Here is a 20,345-nt window from a genome sequence, read left to right as displayed (position 1 = left end):
TGAATGTAAACAATGTTTAACTCAGGATCACAATCATGTCACCCCAACACATGCTTACAAGTGTCTGGTATTATAACATATTTATTCCGTTGTTCCAATCATAGGCTGACATGATGTCTATCAATAAATCAATCAATCAATCAATCAATCAATCAATCAATCATTTGTAAAGTGCACTACTTACCCGTGAGGGTCTCAGGGTGGTGAGGGGAGGGGGAGGGCTGCTGCTGTTCAAAGAGCCAGGTCTTGAGGAGTCTTCTGAAGGTCAGTAGGTCTTGGGTCGGCCATAGATGTTAAATGTTAAATGTCGTATACTTGTAAAGCGCACAGCTGCCCCAGCAAAGGGGCGTCCCGGCGCTGTATACCGCTGGGCAACCCATCCTGGCTTTCCCTGTGAGATGGTCCCTCCTGGGCATCTCCAAGCTATTGCCCAGAGTTGCTGAGTGGGACCCATGGTTGGAGTAGGCACCGAGGCGAGAATTATCGAGTCTGCTGACCATGGCCCAAGACCCTGCCGTGTTGGGAATTGAACCCTGGTCCCGGGTCTGCCGTCTCTAACCAGTGAGCCACACCACTCTATAGGTGGGTGGGGATGGTTTTCCATGTCTTGGCGGCGAGGTGGGTGAATGATCTGCCATCGGCAGTCACTCTACAGATACTGGGGACAGTGGCGATGGCGTTGTCCGCGGAGTTGGCAGGTGGGGGTGTAGAAGCTGAGTCGGCTGTTGAGGTATGCTGGTCCAGTGCTGTGGAGTGCCTTGTGTGCGTGGGTGAGGAATTTGAAGGTTATCCTCTTGTTGACAGGGAGCCAGTGCAGGACTCAGGTGGGATGTGATGTGGCTGTGGCGAGGGATGTCAAGGATCGGGTGTGTGGAGGCGTTCTGGATGCGTTGGAGCTGTTTCAGGAATTTGGCTGAGGCTCCTGCGTAGAGGGCATTTTGGTAATCCAGTCTGCTGCTGACGAGGGCCTGGGTGACCGCCCTTCTCGTTTAGTTGGGGATCCATTTGTAGATCCAGCGGAGCATGCGGAGGGTGTTGAAGCAGGAGGAAGAGACGGCGTTGACCTGCTTCATCATGGAAAGGGTTGAATCGAGTATGACCCCTAGGTTGCGTGCGTGGTCGGTGGAGCAGTTCCTAGTGCGATCAGCCACCAGGAGTCGTCCCAGGCTGAGGGAGTGGATCCTGAGGATGAGGACCTCCGTCTTGTCCGAGTTCAGTTTCAGTCGGCTGTTTCGCATTCATTCGGTGACGGCCTTCATTCCTTCGTGGAGGTTGGTTTTGGTGGTAGAGGGGGTCTTTGATGAGAGAGAGGATCACCTGGGTGTCATCGGAGTAGGAGATGATGTTGAGGTCGTGCAGTCGGGCGACGTGGGCGAGCGGTGCCATGTAGATGTTGAACAGGGTTGGGCTGAGGGATGAGCCCTGGGGTACACCGCAGATGATCTCGGTGTCTTCGGAGCCGAAGGGGGGTAGGCGGATGCTCTGCCTTCTGCCATAGAGGTAGGAGGTGGTCCAGTCCAGGGCCTTCTCTTCGGCTGAAGACGGCTGGAATGCCAGAAACCTGTCCTCGGAAGCTTGTTTCCGGTCCAGGGAAGGTATGGCTTGGCACAGGGTCAGACTGATTTGCATATGTCCATGTCTGAACTGGGGTGGTGTGGAGTGAAAAAAAACGATGGATTTAGGCCCAGATCTCTGTACTGGGGTGAATGTATGACATTGTTCTGCATTCTGTCCATCAACTGTGGTTTTGCATTTCTCTTGGATCCCGGCATCGTGGAGACGTGTTCATAGCGTGCAGTGTGCAGACCATGTCAAGGTCTAAGAGGATGAGGGTTGCGGTTTCTCCGTTGTCTAGCAGGGTCCTGATGTTGTCGGTGGCGGCGATGAGGGCAGTTTCGGTGCTATGGTTGCTGCGGAACCCGGACTGGGACAGGTCCAGGATGCTCTTCTCCTTGAGGAATCTGTTCAGTTGTTTTTTGACGGCCTTCTCGATGACCTTCGCCGGGAACGGGAGCAGGGAGATGGGTCGGAAGTTCTTGAGGTCCTTGGGTTCCGCCTTGGGTTTCTTGAGTAAGGCGTTGATCTCGGTGTGCTTTCAGCTCTCTAGGAAGGTTGCGGTCTCGAAGGAGATGTTGATGGCTTTCTTGAGATGGGGTGCAACGGTGGTGCTGGCTTTGTTGAAGATGTGGTGTGGGCATGGGTCTGACGAGGATCCGGAATGGACAGAGTTCATGATCTTGATAGTGTAGTCATCATTAATGTTGGTCCAGGAGGTCAGGCGGTTGGTGCGGTGGTGGTCAGGGGGGCGGGGGTCTCGGTGATTGCCATGGTGGTCGTGGCGTCAAAACTGTCATTGATGTCTGCGATCTTGCAGTGGAAGAAGGTGGTCAGCGAGTCGCACAGGTCTTGCAAAGGTAGGATGTCGTTGGTGTTGGAGCTGGGGTTGGAGAGTTCCTTCACAATGTTGAAGAGCTCTTTGCTGTTGTGTGGGTTGTTGTCTAGGCGGTCTTTGAAGGAGGCCCGTTTGGCGGATCTGATGAAATGCTGGTGTCTGCGGGTCACATTCTTGTGGGCTGCTAGCTTTCCGGTGTTCGTTCACGGATCCAGTTCTTCTCTAGCTTTTCACAGGTTTGCTTGGAGGTCTGGAGGTCTTCGGAGAACCAGCTTGATTTCTTTCTGGTGTGGTTATTGGAGGGTTTCTTGAGCTGGGCAAAGGTGTTGGTGCAGTTGTCGATCCACTGTCCGGGGTTGTGGGCGGCGGCGTTGGGTCAGTCAGATCTGTGGTTTTTTTTTAGGGTGGTGGTTAGCTGGTCCTCAGTGACTTTGTTCCAGCAGCAGGGGGGGGGGACTGTTGAGTGCGGTGGTGCATGGTGAGTTTTCAGAAGGTGAAGTGGATGCAGCGATGGTCGGTCCAGTGGAGTTCGGTGGTGTGGTTGAAGGAGACGTAGGGGCTTGCGGTGAAGATGGGGTCAAGCATGTGGCCGGCAGAGTTGGTGGGTGTTGTGACAAGTTATCTGACTATGAAGTTGGCGAGGTTGTCGATCAGGGTGGAAGAGTTGGAGTTGTTGCTGTTCTCGAGGTGGAAGTTCAGGTCCCCGAGGAGGATATAGTCCTTGGAGGCTAGGACGTGTGTGCTGACGAAGTCAGCGATGGAGTCACTGAACTGTGGTCGGGTCCAGAGGGTCTGTAGACAAGGGTTCCTCTGAGGGTGGTATTAATAAGTAATATGTAATATGCGCGCTCAATTACTACCGGAGTATCCTGGCGCGGAAGACCGCTGGGGAACCCGTCCTGGCTTTCCCTGTGAGATGGTCCCTTTCTGGGTATCTCCACGGTGAAACCAGGCATCCCCGGCGTCTGTGGGGGGCCGTTGTAGAGATGAGGCAAGCTTAATGCCCAGAGTTGCCGAGTGTGATCCCTGGTTAGAGTAGGCACCGAGGCGAGAATTATCGAGTACGTTGACCCTGGTCCACGACCCTGCCGCGTCGGGAAATGAACCCTGGTCCCGGGCCGTTCTCTGCTTTCGGGTCTGCCGCCTCTAACCAGTGAGCCACACCACTCCACTTGGGGTCAGTGTTGGGGTCAGTGTGGATTTGGAAGTGCAGGTGTTCGGTGGTGCTGAGGGTGTCCTCCCTGTTTGTCAAGATTTTGAGAGTGTTCCTGTGAACGCTGGCGATTCCTCCTCCTACTCCGTTGGTACGATCCTTGCGGGTAATCTTGTAGCCTTCCGGGATGGCTATGGAGATGTTGGTTGCCGAGGAGGGGTTCAGCCAGATCTCCGTCAGGAAGGGGACGTCTGGAGTGTTGGAGTCCAGTAGGTCCCAGAGTTCCACAGCATGTTTGCGTGCAGAGCGGGTGTTGAGAAGGTTGCATCTGAGGAAGTTGAGTTCTTTGGAAGGTGGGTTGGCGGGCCGGATGCTGGTGAAGCTGCAGTGCCGGCAGGAGAAGGGTCCTTAGGGGCTCTTCGAGGGGGGGGCAGGCATTGAGTGTGTGGAGGGTGCTAGAGTCGTAGTGAAGGCAGGTGTTGTGGCATTTGTGGAGGCCAGGGGCCCTGGCGCTGGGCACGGTCCAGGCGCAGATGGGCTTGCCTTAGGCATGCCTTCGATGTCAGAAACATAGCAAATTATACATGACAAAAAAAATTCTATGTCAGTGATCACATTTCCAGGTGCAGACCTTAACAACATGGAAGGAGGGAAACATCAGACAATTTCCTATAAAATAGGTAAAATGAAAATGAAAATATGTCTATTACATCAGCTGGAGCCATATCACCTACCTCACAAAAGGAATACCAAATCTTTTAAAATAATAAACAGACACATGGCAATACAACAGTTTCTGATCATAAGGCCATTCCAAACCAGTTTTGCTGCATCTGGTGAAATGTCACAAACAAATGTCAGTGATGTGCCACAAGCACTTTGGACTACAATGAGGAGAAACAGCAATAGCTACATACAGTTCGGAAGCTGATTTAGCCAATGTGAAGGCAAGATAGCATGATATTGGCCCAAAACAACATTCTGTTGGAGCACATGATGGCACACATTTTGTATTAGGACCACCACAACACAAAGAGCCAGTCCAATGGTACCCTCTTAACTTCCATCTAAGCCTTGGCGGAGTTCACGTAGCTGCGCCACGGGAACTCCGCGAAGCAGTAAAAAAACTCTGCAGCGCTACGCATAGTTCTGCGAGCGGGTGGAGTTGCTTGTTCCACACGTTTGCAAGACATTTCTGCAACACGGATTGCGTGTTTGTGGGGAAATTTCATGTGAACTTCACCATGCGGTCACACACGGGTGAAGCCATCTTGTTTTTCTTGTCTGTTATGGTTCTGGGCCTGTTTTTTGGAATCCTCTCTAAATCTTTGCAATCCTCTGTTCCTAAAACTTTTTTCTGATCTTTTTTAGTGTATATTTTGCGTTTTTCTACTTTTTGTGTGTTTTGTATTGCATTTTTGTACTGTTTTTCTGTTATTTGCTTTTTATTTTTTTTACTTCCTTATTTCTTCTCCTCACTTAATTTTTTCCTTTCAATATTTTCATTATCCGCCCGACCCCCTTCCCACCCCAGAATCATGGCTACGACTCAGAGTGCGACCCGGGGAACGAGGAGCCGCCTTCGTTGCGGAATGCGTCGCCTGGAAGGGTTGCAGCCCCGGGCCTTGTTTTCGGAGGGGGAGTTGGCTGCACTTGTTTTTTGTGCCACCCCACCTTCTCTCCACCCTAGCAGCAGGCGGCAGGCCTAGGTCCGGCAACGGCATCTGGGAGCACTAGCAGCGGTGGGCAAGGGTGTGCCAGGCAATGTATTCGCTACTATGGGGTCCGGCGCACCCATAAACAAGTGAGGCACCGGTGGTCCGACGTCCTGGACTATGAACAGGACCGGCAGGACCTGCTAGGTGTTGAGATTGTGGGGCTATGTGAGTAGCTAATTATAATTATTATTGTGTGTTGTATGTTATTGCTCACATGTAAATAAGTTACATTTAAAAATCTTGTATTATGTGATGTATTATGTGATCGTTATTCTAAACAGGTGCTTGGCGCTACCTAATCGTACTTGTTTTCCACTTTGCGTTCATTTGGGCTGATTATGTAAGAGAACTTAAGTTAGGTAATGCAGACTAGAGAGACTCCTTTCCTTTGTCCTGTCACTAAGATAGTTGTACTTAGTTAGTTACTTAGTATTAGTTGGTAATTTGGTGGCCCGCATGGCGGGCCTCTCACATGACTTCAGTCCTTGACTCCTCCTTACTTATTTTAGTAGAACCTTTTGCAGTTTGTATAGTGAGTGAAGATGGGGAACAACTGATTACCATGCACCTTGGCTGGAAAGAAGTATGAGGAGAAGGAGATTTTTATGCTCCGATTCCCTAATTGATTATACAGTCATAGGGTAATTTTCGGATGTGCCTGATGCCCATAGAAAGAAAATCCGTTCAATTACCGGTTTGTATACACACCATACATGGTATGTCCGGTGAGCTTAAACAATTAGCCTGGGTGAGGTGATGGTGGCTAGAGGCGCCACCATCACCGCACCCAGGCTAATTGGACGGATTTTCCTTCTATGGGCATCAGGCACATCCGACAATTACCCTATGACTGTATAACCAATTAGGGAATCGGAGCATAAATATCGCACGGTGCACATCCCAAGTCACTACCAGCGGAGCAGCGTGTGGGGTAGCACGGAGGTAAACTCGTCCCGAGTCTGTGAGTATTGGGCAAACAAAAACACCGTTTCCCATCCTAAAAGTGAGTACAAAATACTGAAAACAATCCTTTGTCCTTCTAGATTGCAAAATTAGCAATCAACCCCAGACGTTCTTGAATGCTCATGAAGCAAGACATCTTTTTACAATGAGTATGACCAACATGTTTCATAAAACATTTTGTGTGTTATCTATGTTGTGTGTTCTGTCTGTCATTTTACTTTTCAGGGCCAATATGCCATGTGGTGTTCCAGGTGACTGCACCTGTATGAGCCTCCCTACTAAGGGTAACCATATTCATTTTCTTTTTTCCTTTTTTCCTGTTTTTAGGTCATGCAAATGCATGGTCAAAAACCGCTGTAGGCACATTATAGCCTTTATTTAGTATTTAAGACACTGTAAATAGTCCTGCACTTTTGGTTATTTACATAAACTATAGAGATACGTGAGTAAGGTGGGGAAGTTGTGCCCCCGTCCTGAAGAAGGAGCATATGCTCCGAAACATGTCGACGCACACCAGAGGTACTGTCCATAATCACGACAGTTAATTACCTCACACTGCACCTCTTTTAACAGTACCAGCCCGGGGTTGTGAATAAAGTTTTTTCCTATACACCCACGAGCCAGGTACTTTTTAAACCTTCACTATATCCCACCACTCACATTTAAGTACCCCTACCACTTCCACCACACACACCACACATAGTCCAACTTTCAGTGCTCCCGCGTAGTCGTAGGTCGCAGCACGCCGCATCCTGTTAGAGGGGTGCGAAGACCCCTATGATGAAGCATGACACCAAGGGGCCTGTTGGTGTGTGAGGGGTATTTTACAAAACACTGCGTGTCCCCACACATGTGGTAGACACGTTTTCACTTCCACTGTGAGTAGGATTCCTTTTGTTTATGTAACAGTGCCCATGGAGTAAGAATCCTATCTGTATACTCTACCTCCCTCCTGTTGTTTTTTTGCAACTAAAACCCGTCTGGACTTGGAAGAGTGTGGGTATGTGAATTAATTAATTTCCATAGTTTATACCTTATTGCATCCCCCATACTACTTCTCTTACCTGTCACTTATGGTTAGGCGAAGCGATGCCTGCATGGTGATATTTTGGTTTCCCAAGGTGCCATGGCGGTGGTAGTAGCAGTAGACAGTAGCATTTGTAAAAAAATCAAATGAGACAGTCACCTGATGGACACTAGGGAACGACCAGTAGAAGTTCAGTATACAAGAAGAAGACTGCCAAACAAGTAACCATGATGATAAGCCATGCTAAAGTAAAATAAAACAGATTGTAAGTTACAAACTGAAGTCGACTCAAGCTATGAAGTAGACAAGAGTATCCTTTAGTGCTGGTAGGTTGATGATGCTGGCAATTAATTATGATGGATTATGGTCCTCTGGAAAACAATTAATGTATACTGTGCATGTTTGGGCAATATAATATATATATTGCCAGTTTGGGCTATATATATACTTAGAGCAGAAGAAGATCCTCGTGCTGCCTTGAGTTAGTGTTGCTTTCACCACATCCACCCCAGCAAGTGTGTGATCAATTATTGGTGTAAATTTAATTTAGTCACACCTCAATAAATCAGATCACACAACCCGGGGGAAGAGGGTAAGGGTTTGATGAATGATTGGGAAGGGGGATTTGTGGGAAAGGTTTGACAAAAACAAATACTACACATGTACAACACATTCATCTTGGCAGCAGACCATCATTAATCTTATAAGGGAGAAAAAGGAAATGCATGCATGATGATGATGAGTAGTACTAGACTAGTACCGGGCAGTATATATTATGCCATTGTCTGTCTGCCCCCAGAGAGACCCAAGTTACATACATTATGTTCTGTTGCACCGAGCTTCCTTTGAAAGATAGCAAATAAAATACAAATATCTGTAGGAGTAAAATATAAGCAAACATAAAGAACACACACAGTCATCGTAATGATTGAAGAGAAAAAAATTATACTATAATTTTGCCAAATTGGGAGTTGCATCTTCGAATTCCTCTTGGTCCTTCCTTGTATTGTCCATCCGTCAATCTTGGGTGCCTGGCGAATCCGGTTTGGTAAGGTAAGCGTGAGTTGTTTTTCCAGTATAGCGCAGGGTAAATGGCCTGTAGATGGAGAAACCAAAAGGATATTGAAAAATCAAGGAGAAAAGTTAAACTGCATAATTAAGGAGGAGTGCTACAAGAAGACTTCTCAGAGGCAGCATGGCTAATTTATGTCTGTTTCTGGCAGTTACCTCCACAACAGGAACAAGCCTCTCCACCCAACCTCCACTTAGCTTTGAATTTTAGTCAGATAGCACAGTGAGCACACACACACACCAACATAGCATTTTCCAAATTAAGTAAAACACGAATGCGAACGCACCACACGCTCCACCACCACTACACAGACATGTAGGTTTGGTGTTACTGTTTACTTTTAGGCCATTTAACGCCCTGAGTTATTCCATCATTCATCTCTGATCCTCCTCCTGACTCTGACTGCGAGTATGGTATGGTGTCTAACTCCCTACCAACATTGTCCCGACTCCCAAGTGGTTCCCAAACTCATCTCAACTCAGAAATGAAATGGATCAGCCTGCAGTAGTACAATTTTGTTATTGAACAACAAAAATGAAAAGATTGACTTGAGTCACTTTTTGTGTGTAGAAGAATAGTAGACATCATTCACAACAAACAACAATCACTCAGCATGCAATGCATGTAATCATTTACCTGTACTTCTGGGGCTGTCCCTATAGGCCAGAAAAGGATAGATATATAGTCAGGACCCAGGTTGGAAGGCAGACACACTTTCAAATTTGTTGCATTCTCCATCAAATGTCTGGCTTGAGGGAAATGGCCTAGTGTCAGGAGGAGTGGACACACTTCACTGACTGCACACATTTGCACCTCCAGTCTGGCAATAAAAGAGTAAGATGTTGGGGATGGATTTGTTGTGAACCAGAAAGACAGTAACACACATAAATAATAAAGTAAATAATATTCCTAGGCTATATCTTTCTTTTGGGGGGGGGGGGGGGACAAAGGAAGAAAGAAAGTAACTAAAAAGCCTAGTTGTCAGGGACGTAGAGCTCGTCCTCAAACTCTGGTGGTTCACTCAGAAGTAGGTCACCTAACTCTTTACTTCCATGACCTGAGTCACCGTCATCATCTTCCTGCTGTGCTCCTCCAGGTATGGTGTAATTCGGTGGTATAAAGTACTGATTCATTTTTATCATGGTTAACCTCTCTACATTTTGGGGTGAGAGACTGGTCCTCCTCACTGTCAGAATGTCACCAGCAGCACTGGAAACATGCTCAGCAGAGATAATTGCTATGGGGTAAGCCAGATAGTTTATCATCAACCTGCTGAGCACTGGCCATAGGAGCCTTTTCCCATACCAATACAGCAAGGGGTTCTGATCAAAGTAGCCCTCTGTTGGGTCATCCAGATAGGCCTTGACCATCTGCTCAATGGTCATGGGTGCACCCCTTTGCTTGCTCTCTTTGCCTTTGCCTCAGCACTGGACTTAAGCGAAACCCTGCCTGTAGAAACCATTCCTGTGCCGATTTTGGGGCTGATGCTCCTGTTCTTGATGTTGTTGATGTTGTTCTTGGTGTTGTTGGTGGTTTTGGCTGCTGGTAGCCAATTGCACTGCCCTCGGGCCCTGAAGTTGAACTTGTAGGCGGCCATGCCGTACTGGAGGAGTGGGCCTCTAATTCCTGGCCGTTCTTTTTCTAGCTGACTTGCTTGCACAGCTATCCAAGTTTTGTAGCTGGCAACATCCCGTCTGAAAAAGGAATGAAAGTTTGCAGTAATGGTTTGTACTGTTGATCAAGAATTGTGGCAAAAATGTAATGGTCGGATGACACAATGCCTCTTTGCACCCTTGTATTTTCAGATAAGCGAAGGGTTAAGCTCTCCACCAACTCATATGCTTCTTTTTTTCCTCCACATCTGCATACATTGCAGACACCTCCTTTATCTGTTCCTGTAGCATGTGTAACAATGAGATAGCTTCGCCCATGGTACAGTCCTCCTTGCTGACTTCAACTGTGAAGACCTCATAAGGAAGCAGCATCTCCATCAGGAATTTAACAAGGCCCCTTTGGTCCATCTCAATGATCATGCCTTTCACAGTAGCATCCCCTCTTTGCATGACATATTCTTTTATTGGTCTGTACTAATATTCAAGCATGTACTACGTTGAATTTAAACTTGTTGGAACCTCCTGGATGAGTGCTTTAACTGGCATTCTATTATCATGTTGAATGATCCTCAGCTGCTTCTGGGCTTTAAAAGAATAGCCTAAATGTGTGCAGATTCTTCTGCAGGGGGTCAGTAAGTTGGTGACTCTGTCTTCTTTTTTCAGAAAGTCTTGAACAATGATGTTAATATAGTACGCCAAACATAGGGCCCTGAAATACCCACCATCGGCCATGGCCTTAACTATATTACTGCCATTGTCCAGGGCAACAAAACCAATGTTAACCACTCTTGGTCACAGCAATTCAAAGACTTTGCTGTCAAAGTCTTCCAAAATGTTTGCAGCAGTATGAGATTTCTCCATGGCGAACATAGCTATGGTTGTATGTTTCTGATCGGCATTACAAATCTCAGCAGTGTCAACCCCTGCAGATATCTTTTCTCTAACCCCACAAAAGAGATGCAGTGTGCAGTGATGCACATGTAATAAGTGGCCTGGCAACTGGTCCACATGTCTGTTGTCAGGTGGATAGTGAGAAAGCTGCAAAGCTTGTTTAAGCAATTCAAGCATGTCGTGATATAGTGCTGGACCAGCAACTCTGGTGAAATAGAACCGCCTGGGAAACTTTCATTTCAGGCAGATGGCTGCCACAAATTCAAGAAAACCCATCCCGTCCACAAAAGAGAAAGGGAGGAGGTCTAACGCTAACATTTTAGCCACCTTCATGTTGTACAAACGTGCCATTGGGTGGTTGTGTCCGTACTGCCCCTCTGGCCGAAACATGGTGAGAATGGTAGCCTTGTTTTTTTTCTTTTCTGGTGCCACTGATGCAGGTGACTTTTTGACGCCAGATGTTAGGCTCAATGCACTTTTTTTCATTACGTTACTCTCTTGCCTTGGACCCCTTGGTGTCTCAGCCTGACTTTTATGCCATTGCGATGTTGCTAATGATGATGTGGGGGTACCACTGCACTGCTGGGGACAGGGCTGCTTTGTGTACCAGAGAAAATGTCTCCCTCTTGTTCACCTTCCACCATGATTGGATCTTCTTCATCCCCTCCACCAACAACACTTGCAGTTTTTTGGCCACTAAGGTGAGCCTCTCACTGGATCAAGTGGTGTTTTTTTCTCAGATGGGTTGTTTGTCCTCCGGTACCATAGGTTGTACCAAGCATACCCTGACTAACACCTACTCCACAAATGGGGAATATAGCAATGTTCACCTCCTTTCTGCTAACCAAAAAGATATCCCAATCTAGGGTGGTCAACTTTCTGACGCTGCTGGTGCCACTTGCAATGTTGGATGAACTGGTAGGTGGGCGTGACGTTTGACTCTGCAGTATCTACTTGCACTGAGTTGGTTGTGGTGGATGTAGGTAACTGCCAGGACTTTGTATATATAGCAGCTAGAGGTGGTGTTGATGGTATCCATGTCACATCTCTCACAGCAATCTGGGTTGGGGTAATGCCGGTCTCCACTGGGGCGGGGCTAATGTTCATGATGACTGGCTGATTATCATCCTCTTCTACATCTAACTCTAACGCTTTCTGGAACCTTCCTTTTCCCAAGCCTTGTCTTGTTGCGTGTCTCACTCTAATACTGATGTGGGATTGAAGTGGTATCTAGATCATCAGAAGGGGGTTTGCAGAAGAAGTTGATGGACTAACCCTCCTTTCCCTTGCTGGGGATCTGGAAGACAATGGATCTTCTGAAAGAGTGGCTTGCTCTTTTTCTACCTCAGCAGGAAGCTCGATCTCCTGAACTGCCTCTACTTTGGGAGGAACAACAACTATTGGGGGTGGTTGCAGCTGACGTTGCCCACTTATCTAAGTTTCCTGCATTGATTGGGTACTACCTTGCGATAACGATAAGTCAATTTCAACATCACTGCTCGTCAGCGTTGTCGTGATTAGTCTGGCTGCCTCTGCAACAGACATGGGCTTGGGCCTAGGTTGGTGGGGTGGGTCCTCTGATCAGGGGGTGCTGCTCCAAGCATGCTCCTGGATCACCGCTGCTGCAGCCGCATTTTTTGATTTCCTAAAAAAGGTCTTGGGCGACATACTGGTGGTGGTAAGTGGCAGTGCCTTCTTTTCACTGGCAACTTTCTTGGTACTGGACCTGGTACCTTTATTTTGGGGCTATCTTGAAGATGTCAGTTAGCACGCAGTGGCACAAGTTGAAGAGATATCTGTCTGTGGTCACACGTCATGTGACGTCGTGCGCAGGGTGAAGGCCTCTGTCTGGCAGTACAATAGGTGATGTTGTCGCCTCTTCTTTTGTGCACCTAAAAGCAAAGAAGCAAGAAGAACATCAGTGATACATGGCATTGTTGTGGTTCAATTACTAGTACAAACAAATACAATATAATTTAGTGTGTGTGGTCACACTTGTTAGTGTTATTATCTCAGTTATTAAAACAATAAACAATAAAGTATAACCATTTGTGAAACTTTGACAACAGCAAGGTATTTCCTGGTGTACTGTAATGGAAAAGAAGAGCAGGGTTTTTAAAACACCATGGTATACTCCAGAACTTCGAGAGTTAAGAAAAATTCTTTAAAAATCCGAACGTACTTGGAGGAAGGACTGGGCCTTACATAATAAAGCTGAGTAAAGAGCATCTATCAGGACCTACAAATCATCCCAGAAATTGGCTCAGGGCGCATACTTCGAGGAGAAAATTAGAACTGCCTCTAATGCATCTAGAGAGACATTCAAGATTGTAAAAGACCTCCTTAAGGCACCGAGCCCTCCGATGGTGCAGGAGGCGTCGGAACCAGATGTAATCAATTTTTGGCTTTTTTTGAAAGTAAAATTCTAAATATATTAAAAACTCTACCTTAGAATGATCATTCCCCTGTCCCGGTTCAATCGAATGCCCTATCTTCTGGCCCCCGCCTAGATGTGTTAGCTCCGATTTCAAGGGACGAACTCCAAAAAGTTCTGTCCACTATGAAGAGTGGTTCCCCTAGTGACCCTGCTCCCATGCACATTCTGAAACAGGTATCAGCCACTATTGCCCCATTGACTACAGATCTTCTTAATGCCTCCTTCTGCCAGGGAATCGTCCCTCCCAGCTGGAAGCAGGCCACGATTAAAGCGCTTCTTAAAAAAACAGAGCTCGACCCCTCGGAGCTGGCTAATTTCCTACCAATCTCGCTGCTTCCTGGTATCAGCAAGATAGCGGAGAAAATAGCCAATCTGAAGCTTTCCTCCTTTTTGGAAAGTAATAGGCTGCTTTGAAACTCCCAAATGGGTTTCCGTCCAGATCAGTCTGCCCTGTTAGTAGAGGCGGAAGAGACAAGGTGTATCTTGGACTCAGGAGGATCAACGGCTTTGATCCTCCTGGATCTAAGTGCAGCCTTTGATACAGTGGACCATAAGATCTTAATCCATCGCCTGAGTAATCTGGGAGTGTCAGGCACAGCATTACGATGGCTCAGATCTTTTTTGGAGAACCGAACCTTTCAGGTCTGGGAAGGTGACGCACGCTCCAAATTGACCCCCCTCCAGTGTGGGGTCCCGCAGGGCTCATCGCTGAGCCCTACCTTGTTCAATGTATATATGGCCCCCCTGGAAGATGTGGTGAACCCCTTTGGAATCAAAGTAGTCACCTACGCTGACGACACCCAACTTGTCATCTCGCTGTACCAAGAGAAACATTGCGTGGAAAATCTTCACTCATTTCTCTCGGATATCCATTCATGGATGAATTGTTCATGACTCAAACTGAATGGAGCCAAAACAGAGCTCACACTGTTAGGCCACCATGTAACATCTATACCTCATTCCATCTGGCCGACCTGCCTGGGGACTGCTCCCACCCCAAAGAGGGAATTTAAAAGTTTGGGGGTGTGGTTTGAGCAGGACCTGTCATTCAGGATCCAAGCAAAAAAGACCACAGGCATATGTATATGGTTACTTCGCTCTGCCTGTAAGATTCTTCCTCTATTGCCAGAGCAGTCGATGAAACTACTCATTCAAGGACTTATCCTGTCAAGGCTAGACTATAGCAATGCCCTTTTTCTGGCCGCCCCTGAAACCACAATCAATACTCTTCAACGAGTCCAGAACTCGGCGGCTAGGCTGCTCACTGGCACTTCTCATAGAGCTTCAGCCAAACCTGCGCTCAGAGCCCTGCATTGGCTACCAATACGTGAAAGTATTAAATTTAAATCCTTATGTATTGCTCATAAGTCCCTACAGGGGAAGGGACCTCCTATTTTAGGGAATCTTGCCTGTCCATACAAGGCCACTAGATCCCTTCGCTCTGATAATGCCAATTTGGCTATTGTCCAGAGAGTTAAGAGGGCCCGAACAGGGGGGTGCCGATTCTCAGTGAATGCGGCAACCCTGTGGAATGCCCTCCCTGTCAGGATTCGTACTGATCCTAGACATATGAGGTTCAGAAAGCTTCTTAAAACATTCTTGTTTCCCCAAGATCTCTAAACTCTAGCTTTCTCTTCAGTATTCCTTGTTCTATAGTGCTGGGACGCTCCCGGGCAGCCATGTGCTTTACAAATCGAATTTCATTTAATTCATTCATTTCATACTGTGTACACTACAGTACACTCAGGAAGGATAAGAAAGAAGAAGAACAACATCAAAAATACAAATGTAACGGTTTGGCATTGTGCATCACCTGGGATGCAGCACTCAGGGAGCTGCTGCTGACAAATGAAAATGGGAACAATAAGTCAAGGGGAACAAAGGGAAGATAGACATGCAGGTCTACATGGCAAAAGAACACTAACTGCCTCCACAAAGTAGCCGCCAGCAACATGGTCACACAACAACAGCAAGCAATAGGCCTGGAAAACAATGAACTCAAGCAGGCCTATATGGAGTATGAAAACAGACTTTACAAATTGGCCCCTGGCCACATGGGGAGACTCAGCCAATGCAAATGATGGCTCACTATTACAAACACACTCATACACTGGCCAGACAAAGGGGGCATGCTAAACAACACATATTTAATGCAACAATGCCAAAAATGAAAACCCACAGGGCTGAAAAAAAGTTTGCAAGTTACAACCACATACATCCAACAAAGGCATTTCACACACATGAAAAAAATGTGAAATATCCCAAACAAAAACACATTTTGTATTTCAATCCAATGCCATCCATGCCCTAAATGTTGTTGAAATTTAACAGAAACCACAGAAACAGTGCACCCGTGAGTAGCTCTGGACCTATTGGTTGGAAAATCCATTGGCAGACTAGGCCACATAGTGAATCAATTCAAATCAATATTGCAATTTTTTTTAAAACATGGAGAAAATGTAGTGACCTGTGCAAATTTTTTTGCTGAATAAAATTGCATCCAAAACAACAACCAGCAAGAAGACATGACCACCACAAAAATGGCATGCAGGCCTATGCCAGAAGCACACTGTCCACCTTCACAAAATGGCCACCAGCACATGGCCATGCCACAACAAAAAGCAATAATAAGCCTACAAAGGTAAGACAATGCAGGCTTATGGCAAAAGCACACTGGCTGCCTTCACAAAATGGCCGCCAGCCACATGGCCAGGCCATAACAACAAGCAATAAGCCTACAAAGGGAAGACAAACAATGCAGGCCTACAGCAAAAGCACACTGGCTGCCTTCACAAAATGGCCACCAGCCACATGGCCAGGCTACCACAATAGGCCAAGAGGAACAAAGGAAAGACATGCAGGCCTATGGCAAAAGCACACTAACTGCCTCCACAAAATGGCTGCCAGCCACATGGTCACAACAACAACACGCAGGAGGCCTGGAAAACATTGAATTCAAGCAGGCCTATAGGGACACACACTTTACAAAATGGCCTAAGGCCACATGGGGAAGCTCAGCCAAGGCAAATGATGGCCCACTATTGCAAACACACTCACACACTGGCCAGACAAAGGAGGCATGCTAAACAATACATCTTTAATGCAACAATGCCAAAATCAAAAGTCCACAGAGCTAAAAAAAAGATTTGCCAGTTACAACCACACACATCCAACAAAGGCATTTAAGACACATGAAAAAAAAGTGAAATACCAAAAAAAACAACACATTTTGCATTTTAATCCAATGCCATACATGTACTAAATGATGTTGAAATTCAACAGACACAACAGAAACGGTTGTTTCATGCACCCACTCTTGGCCTACTGGCTGAAAAGCCTATTGGAAGACTACTGGGCTACAGAGTGAATTAAATAAATATTGCAAATAGATTTCGAAACATGGAGAAAATTTAGTGAACTGTGCAACATGTTTCCTTTATAAAAGCAGAAAAATTACTTACAAAGAAACAACTAGGCCCCTCCTGAAATTACAGGCCACCCACAAACAATAAATAAAAAAAAACTACGAAAAGTACCAATAAATCTAGGTACAATGCCCCAATCAAACAAACAACACCAATTTTCCAACTTACTTGTGAAATCTCAAATTCAAAGTCCTCAAATCCAATGATATATGATGCAGCAGACACAAAGAGTGATCCTTCCAGCTCCAAATCCAAATGAAACGTGACCAAGAAATGGACAAAGCACTGAAAAGAGCCTGCTGGACAGGAAAAGGAAGTTGGAGACTCTTGGGCACTTCCTTCCTCTTAAAAAAAAGTACAAATAGAAAGTGGACTCCTTACACAAAAATGTAAATTTGAGAAGTTTTATTAATCCAAATCGGCATATTGAGAAGGTTTTGATGCTGCTCGCAGAGAAAACCTTCCCCAGAATGCAGTTGCGGTAGCTTCTGCGTATTCGGGATTGCGTTCTTCACAAAACCTCCGCCGGAAGTCCGATGGCACGCTCGACTGATGTGTTTGGGATCGCAAACTCTTGCGTGACCATGCGGTGGCACTCGAGAACAGCTTGTGATATCTCGTCGGCGATCGCAGGCACCCTGTAAGTCACTTCCGCACACACGAAAACGCATTTTGGGCGCGCAACACAAAAATATCTCTGCTCTGTTGCGGAGTGCAGAGTTTTTGGCAACTCTGCCTTCTACGTGGAACACAAGGTTGCCTAAACTCCAAAAAGTCCGCGAGCACAGCAGAGTTTCACATGCAGGGTTACTTCCATCCTATCACTGTGCAAGCTGTCTTGGCACAGTTTTTGTGCACACAAACTCTGTGACAGACATTCCCAGGGAAAATCCATGACCACTCTTTTACTTCCAAACAGCAACATATACCTGCTGATGTCACAAGTCTGAAATGTTCAAATGAAGATGCCATGGTCAAGGTACCTAAAACACAACAAAACAAAGTGATTAGCTATGAACCCATACATTTGACACAATTCCCATTGTCATCTTCTAGCGAACACAGTCCATGGACAAATTCTAAGCTAAATTGTCGACCTCGAAGTTGGGGACCCGGATTCGAAACTCGGCAGGGTTGCTCAACCTCCTGTGATTCTGTGGAAATCCCCTAATCTCCTCAAGTCTAACAAAATGAATGTGTCCATCTGTAACGCAACTGGTGCTCATAAAAAGTGCTCCGATACCTTTGGGTTAATTTCGCACTATATAAAACAAAAACAATAAAACACTAACAAAAGTCAGCGTGTGTCATAACCTTACTCAACAAACACCTTTCACCAGATTTTGCCAGAGCTTTATCTTCCTAGTATTTTCCATAAATATCCTTCTCACATCATCACAACAAGTGTGGCTTTAATAGTTAAAATTATGACATCTCACAACATACTTACACTCATGAGTAGAAGCTATCGAGATCTTGACGCAAGTCTGCTCCTTCCTCTTCACCACTATCATCATCATTTGTCATTTCAGGATTCTCACTGGGTATGTCATCATGGTCTTCATCCTCTGGGATATAAGGGGTGTTCTAACTGCAGGGCAATGTTGTGGAGCATGCAGCAGGCTACGGTGATTTGACACACCTTCCCAGGTGAATTGCGGAGGGCTCCCACAGTCTTGTTCAGACATCTGAATCTGGCCTTCAGTAGCCCAAAAGCCCGCCCCACTGGAAGCTGTGTTCTTCCATGGGCATTATTGAAGCAGACCACGTAGTTGGATTCCTCAGCAGTGCCAACAACCATGGATGGTTGGGGTACACTGAGGGGTATATGTACAAGAACTGCCGCTAATTCGCGTTAGCTGCAGTTTTCCTAATGCGGACTAGCACCAAAAACTATCGCCCTGTTAGCGATGTATTTACAATACGTCGCTGCATGGCGATAGTAACAGCTATTTGCAGTGAAAACTGCCATTAACACTAACGTCAAGGTGATAAAAATGTTGACATTAGCGAGCTAAAAGTGACGAACGGCCCATTAGTGGCAAAAAACTCACGTTAGTCAGCCCAACGTGAAAATAGCCTTTAAGTCTACCTCCAATGAAATTAGGAAATAAAACCAATGGAATGCAGAATGGAGGAGCCAGGGCCAAGGGCAGCACAGATCAACAACCCCACCAAACTCCCCAACAGCCAGAAAGACCAGCCAGAGTCCCAAGGAAAGAGGAAATGCAGATTCAGGGCTACAGTTATGAAACAAGGCGCATTGCTGGGAAAAACCAGTGATGCATAACTTTTCATTGCACCCTCCTTGCAACGCCATGGCAGCCAAAACCTTGAAAGCGGGGACAGTCCCCGGGTCCTGGAGACCTAGCTGGGCCTGCATTGGATTACCGGATTGGGAGGCAGAGGTGCTGTGGAGTTGCTGAGCCATGGTGGTAGACATTGGGGCATTGACGATCTCCCTTACCTGGTGGTGAAGTCTGGCAGGCCACATGGACACACATTGCTGACATGTGTGAGAAGACCGCCTGGTGCACCCTGGAGCTGTGAATGGTAGAGGCGCTCCTGCGCACCAACATAGGGAGGTCTGCATTGCATACCAGGCGTCACCACTACACCGGTGTGCACAGAGGAGATTACCAATGGTGGGCTACGCCTCTCTGCGTTACAGAACGGAGGATGTTGCGCTGGCCGGACGCTGGGGAGAGTGTGGCCCCTGAGCTGCGCCAAACTTGTGTGGCGGGAGCGCTGCAACTTCACATCTAAGGCGGCGCTGTTACATCACCTGCATTGGCAGGTTCCCCAGTCGACTTGGCTGCGACTGCTGTACCCAGGCTTGTGAAACTCCACCTAACTGAGGCTCCTGCTGGCTGAGTCACAGATTTGGAGAGAGTGCAGCTCATTTAGCCCCATTGTCAATATCCAGGTGAGGAGAAGGTGGGACGTGTAGCGGAGGAGGCACAGGGGTGAACCTGCCCCAGGCCTAGCGCCTGTGGGTGGCACACGCGGTGCCCTGAGCAGTCCCTGCTCTGCGGCTCACCTACATCACTGAGGGCACCGCACAAGACTGGTCAGGGACTCCACTAACTGGCTCAAGTTGTTGAGATCGGCCATTGGTGGCAGTGGGTGCCAGGGGCACATGGCCGGTTCTGGCCCAGGTTCTTGGGAATGCAGCTTGATCCCCCGTTAGTCACTGGGGAACACGGAATCTGGTCACTACTGTTAGATCGGAAGAGGCAACCGGGTGGTGCTGTCTTTCCTTGTCCCCAGTTAGTTTGTTTTTGGGTGTACGGGGGACTAACCCTTAGTGGACTTCCTCTTCTGACAGCGCTGTGACATCTGGTTGCTGCTGTCCCCTTCTGCTGCTGCTGGGTCCTCTGACTCAGATGTCAGGTGTTGGAGTTCCTCCTCCATCTGCAGGCTCCTGCCTGCGCCTCATCCCTGATGGTCCAGTGGTAGAGGGTCACTGCTATGCACCTTGACTGCCCTCCTGTTCCTCTTTTCTGTTGTTCCTATCAATCTTTCTGCTTTTCTTCATTGCTTTTCTACCTTTATCTTTTTTATCTTTGCTTTGTCTGGCTTTGCTGTTCCTGTACTTTTTTGCATTTCCTTTATCCCTATCCTCTTCCTTGTTGCCGCTGCGATACCTCGCGT

The 20,345-nt window shown here is 47.0% G+C and overlaps 1 pseudogene; it reads right to left on the bottom strand.

Annotated features, from left to right (window-relative positions):
- Positions 1 to 20,105, bottom strand: part of LOC147724674 (uncharacterized) — a 55,010-nt pseudogene extending 34,905 nt beyond the window's left edge.
- Positions 20,106 to 20,345: the final 240 nt, after the last annotated feature.

Source organism: Lissotriton vulgaris, chromosome 4_1 (assembly GCF_964263255.1).
Source record: "Lissotriton vulgaris chromosome 4_1, aLisVul1.2, whole genome shotgun sequence".
Classification (NCBI taxonomy): domain Eukaryota; kingdom Metazoa; phylum Chordata; class Amphibia; order Caudata; family Salamandridae; genus Lissotriton; species Lissotriton vulgaris.
The sequence above is the reverse complement of the archived record's forward strand: the minus strand, read 5'-3'. Positions and strand labels throughout refer to the sequence as shown.